Consider the following 5,757-nt stretch of genomic DNA (forward strand, 5'->3'; position numbering starts at 1 on the left):
TGCATATTTTCCAAAACTGTAATTTACCATGTTATTAGACTAGACTAAACTTATGCTGTGGTTTTGTGGTAATAAATTAATAAAGAGATCCCAGTCACACAATAAAATGCAGGTTTGTTTCTTGCCAGTGTAAAGTTAGATGTGGTTTTGCAGTTTTCCTCCTTGAAGCTACTCTGTCTGAAAAACATGGCCTTAAAGGCCCTCTGTAGGAAAATAAGGGTAACTGGTGACTGCTTCAGTGTGGAAGATATGCATTCCTTCCACTCATGGATATATTTGATATTTAAGGGCCTTTCCATAGAACACCAATACCAGCCATAAAAGCAAATTATGTTAGGAAATCTTGAGAATAAATATTTACACTGAAGAGAAAGTCAAGTGGGGTCATCTAGACCATTGGCTCAAAAGTTAGATTGAATGCATTAAATATCATCAACTCTGCTTATTTGTCTGTGGTCTTTTGGATGATACTTTACCTCTCTTAGACTGAGTTTCTTCATCTACAATAATATCTAATTAATATTATTGTTCTAAGAAATAAGTGATTCATGACCATGGCATTGTACATGGAAATACAACCATTTAATAATTACCAGATATAAAATTGTAATTTCTATACTATTAAACAGTAAACATGTTAACTCATAAATGGTTCAAAATCAACTAAACATTTTTTAAAAAGATTTATTTATTTATTTAGAAACAGAGTGAGTGTGAATACACAGAGGGTGAGGGAGAAGGAGAAGCAGCCTCCCCACTGAGCAGGAAGCCCCATGGGGGTGGGGCTCGATTCCAGGACCCTGGGATCATGACCTGAGCCACCGAGGTGCTCCTCAAGTAAACATTTTAAAATTAGGTTTATGAACTGTGAAGTGTGAAAAGTTGTAAAAGCTTTAAAAATGGATGGTATTACTTTATATGTCCACTCAGTCATTCAGCAGTTACTTACCAAGATCCTACTACGCTGGATGCTCTCATACCAGGGGGATTTTGTGGGATAAAATAAACAAGATCGCTGCTCTTAAAGTTAAAAACACTACAGTGGGGGAGACAGCTACAATTATGGAAACAAGCACTGGAATGAGAAATATTCCATTAGTTTGTAAAGGACGTTGAAGTATTTTATGTAGGAGAATGAAATAAAAAGTGACTAATAATTGGAGAAGTGTACTTAGATTATGTAAACAAACGACTTCTCTGCAGATTAGACCTTTTATTGGATAGTGTGTTGTTGTTCTTGTTGTTTTAAGTGGTATCCATAATTTTAAACTCAAATTATCCCACTGCCCTCAAACTGTGACAAATTAAGTAACCCAAACAAGTGGTCATGCAGCAGGTCAAAGTGTACGGATCTAGGCACATGCCCTCAAAACCAGCTCTCGGGCAGAGCGCACACCACAGAGGCATCAGGGTGTGGAGACACCTCTTAAAACTTAAGGAGCTGAAAAGAGATTCTTGCTCTGAGCTTTTCTCCTTCAATAGGGGTGGGCGAATGATCAACTCTGGAGCCGGTGCCGGTGGACAGGCCCAGTGCCAGCTCCCGTCCCCAGAGGGGCGGCTCACACGGGTCTCCCTGGAGAGAAATTTGTCGCAGTTCCTGCCCGGGGTTCTTGCCACCTCCCACCAGGACAGAACTGGGCGGCAACTCCCTGAAGGTGGTGCGCATGCGCAGGCCTCCACGTGTTAGGTGGACGGCAAGCTCCCACTGGTGCGCGAGGCTCGCGGGCGCCCAGGAACCGGACGGACTTTCCACCCAGGCCTCGGGGAAAGCAGACGCAGCTAGGTGGAACAGTAGGCTGCGGGTGCCTCCCAGGCTTGGACGGCCTGGTCCACGCAGGAGGTTGAAATTCACCAGCAGCTCCCCGCACAGCCAGCCGTCATCAGCCAGGTGGGGGCAAGGGCCGAACCCCGCTCAGGGCAGTGGTCCTGGTTCCACTGCTGCACGGGCCTGGAAATCCTCCAGGAGCCCCACCGCCCCTCGGCTGAAGCCGAGGAGGCCTCTGAAGCCGGCAGTCTTTAGCTTCTATTTCCAAAAACTGCCTTTGGGAAGGTGGTCCTGCTTCCTCCATGCAGACTGTGGGAGCTTCCAGGGCTCAAGGTCCGTCAGGTCCATCAGCTGCACCATCTTGGCTTCATTCTTCCGGGTCACGAAGGCCTCCTTATCAGCATCACACCTGGGAATGGGAAGGCCCGGCTTTTAAAATCAGGGTTTGGAAGCCAGGGCAGGTCACCTCGGCGCTGGCGCTCACAGATCAAGTGGGTCAAGCTCAAGTCCTTGCAGCAGCATTCCCAAAGGACCTCCGGAGCTGCCGCCGCAGCCAAGACAACAATGTGAGGACGACATTACAGGAAGAGCAAATAGTAAGTACAGAAACCCCAAGGGGAGAATGAGATTGATGTGCATAGGTACAGAAAGAAAGCCAATGTAGCCAGAGTTTAGCAATTAAAGGGCATAGTAAAAGAAATGTACAGAGAATCAGGCAGAGAGCAGATTATGTAATATTTTACAGACCATAGTAAGGAGTTTGGATTTTCTTTTAGTTGGTTTGGGAAGTTGTTGGAGAGTTTAAAGCAGGGGAGGCATATACTCTGAGTGGCTTGCTTCCTGTGTGGAGAATGTGCTGTAGAAAATACTCATCAGTAAAATGGTATCAAGATAGTACCTACCTCAGAAAATTGTTACAAGTATTTAATGAGTGGATATATGTAAAACTCTTAGAATAGTACCTGGTATATAATAAGCACTACAAAAGTGTGTTAAAGATGAAAAAAAAAAAGGGTTTATTCAAAGTTATTTTCAGAATTATGAATGCAAAGGTGCTTGTGATTGTTTAAAAACAAAACAAAACTATTTCAAACAGAATATCAGTAGGGTAGGTTATCTTTAGGGTGGGGAATGACTGAGCACATCCTAATTATTGAACTCATTCTTTCTTCAGTCCCAGTTCTGTGATTATCTGTTGTAGAAAAATTTGTAAGCCCATACTTTGAATATAATAGGTACTATACCCAGATTTGAATTAAAATAACTGAGTGCAAATTCTGTTAGGGTGGGTATTCTCTTTTTCTTTTTTTTTTTTAAGTGTCTCACAGTACCTACTAAGTAAGGTTCCCTGTGTGTAGATGGCCATCCAAATGGGCGGGCATTAGAAGGAGGGCATTGAAATTGAACAGTATTAAAGAGTGTAAATATTTGAGGACTGTGAGCACTAAGTGGATGATGAGGGGGGAAAATCACAAGAATAGAGGTTAAGTTATTTTTGTAAAAGTACGACATTTAGTAATTATTTGTACAGATATTGTGTCTTCAGAACATTCTTCAGAATCTGAAGACACTCTTTTATATTGAAATAAAAAGAGTTTTCTGATCAGGTCAATTTTAAGCACTCTTATAAACCAATTAAACAATAAAGTCAACAGACATATAGAAAAATTGAGCTATACACATATTCTGATAAATCTTCTAAAAGCTCTTGAAAATAATCTCTTCACAAAGCCCATGGATGACTTCCATTAATTCAAATGGAAATTTTGCATACATTGTACGTCAAGTGGAGATAAAGTTCTTTTTATGTTCAACTCTATAAATTCTGTACTGTACATTAATTGTTTTGATGTATGATACAAAGTATGGATTATGCGTAATGCACAAAGCTTTAACAGATGAACAGAGAATAACTGAAGCTTAACACTTCCACTTCCTTAAACAAAAAGGTGAATACAATGGAGAGAAAGAAGTACGTGTGTTTTACACCCACTCAAGGAGAACGTGTGTGAAGTTTTATATAGTGAAAGAAGGCAGCGATGAAAGAGGCAGCCTGGAGCTTTCTTCCTGGGAATTTTTTTTTTTTTTTTTTCCCCAGCTGCTTAGTACTTACGGAAAGCTTTCTGAGGTACTCACTGTTCTCCATATATATAGTAATGAGAAGGGTTTTGTTTTTGTTGTTGTTGTTTTTGTTTTTTGAAATTTCCCCACTTTTACAGACTGATGATGGTTTGAGAATAGTTTGCACCTTAAAACTTCTGACTGGTCTCTTGGGTCCTTACTGGCAGCTAGAGTGATCCAGAGACAAAAGTAAGGGCATGATACTCCTCTGCTCAGAATACTCAAATTCCTTCTATCAGATTCAGGATAAAGGCCAAAGGCCTCACATTGGCCTGCAGAGCCCTAAATTATTCATCTCCTGTTTCCTTTCTAACCAAAGCACCATCTTCTCCACCCCCATCCCACTCTGCTCTTTCCAACGAGGTAGGCACAGAACTGCTTCAGGCTCATTACTGCAGGGCCTGCTTTTGCTGCAGACGGAGTGCGGTTCACTGATTACTTCCTTCAGGTCTTTAAACAAATGTCACCTCAAAGAAGACTTTCTCTAACCATTCTATTTAATTGTTAAAATTAAAGCTGCCCATTCTCCACTGTCCGGTTATTCTCTGCTGTGTTCCCTGCTTTATACCCTCCACAGACTCAGTACCAGGAGAGTACATATTTTATTGATTTGACTGTGTATGCATCTTTCCATATGTTGTGTATGAGTCTATATTCTCCAGTTACAAATGGAGATTCACGAAAACAAGATCTTTGTTTTGTTGTCTGAATCAGACAACATCTGTAATAATAGTTCCTGGCACATTTTAAGTGCTCAGTATATGTGTGGTGAATGAATATTTGATGAATAAAAAAGCACATGATCCCAGAAAGAAGCTGACTTGAATTATTAGGTGGTACAGTTTTACTTTAAACAAATCTAATCCTTGTGATTTGTATTTATAGAGTTTTAACAGAAAATGCTGGGGGTTTTTCCCTATAATTTCTATTTCCTCTCCTGTTTCTTGAATTATCATAAAATATCTGTAATAGTCATATAATGAAAAGAAATCTGAAAATGGAATAGCCTCGTAGGTTTATAATATTTATGGTTTTCTTTATGTCTTTTTTAAAGATTTGTTTATTTTAGAAAGAGAGAGAGAGAGAGCACAAGTGGGAGGGGGAGGGGAGAGAGACTCTCCAGCAGACTTCACACTGGGCACAGAGTCTGACAGGGCACTCAACCTCATGACCCTGAACTCACACTCTGAGCTGAAACCAAGAGTCAGACGCTTAACCGCCTGTGCCACAGAGGTACCCCTCTTTATATCTTTTTTTTTTTTTTTTAAGATTTATCTATTTGACAGAGAGAGACAGCGAGAGAAGGAACACAAGCAGGGGGAGTGGGAGAGGGAGAAGCAGGCTTCCCGCAGTGCAGGGAGCCCGATGTGGGGCTCGATCCCAGGACCCTGGGATCATGACCTGAGCCGAAGGCAGACGCTTAACGACTGAGCCACCCAGGCACCCCCCCCCTCTTTATATCTTTCTAAAATATTCCATGGAGGGGCACCTGGGTGGCTCCATCAGTTAAGTATCCAACTCTTGATTTCAGGTACTGATCTCAGGGTTGTAATATAGAGCTGGGTGTGGAGCCTGCTTAATTATCTTACACATTAGGAGGGACGAAATAAATATATGAGATTATGAGAACAATTCTAGAAGAAAATAAAATGGGATAAAGGGTCAAGCATTGGTAGGTGGGGCACTTTGGATAACATGAAGACAGACATCATCTCTCAGAAGAAGATATTTTAAAAGAGAGAGAGAGTGAGAGTGAGCATCTCAGATATCTAAGGGAGAATATTTCAGCAATAGAAACTGACAATTGCAAGTCTAGAAAGCTCCAGACAGCAGTCTCTGGATGTTGCGGCTGGAGAGGCACGGCTTCTATT

General features: G+C 41.5%; 1 pseudogene; it reads right to left on the reverse strand.

Moving 5' to 3' along the window:
- Positions 1-1,426: 1,426 nt before the first annotated feature.
- LOC110580618 lies at positions 1,427-2,343 on the reverse strand (annotated as a pseudogene).
- Between the last annotated feature and the right edge of the window lie 3,414 nt (positions 2,344-5,757).

This window comes from Neomonachus schauinslandi, chromosome 4 (assembly GCF_002201575.2).
Source record: "Neomonachus schauinslandi chromosome 4, ASM220157v2, whole genome shotgun sequence".
NCBI classification, from domain to species: domain Eukaryota; kingdom Metazoa; phylum Chordata; class Mammalia; order Carnivora; family Phocidae; genus Neomonachus; species Neomonachus schauinslandi.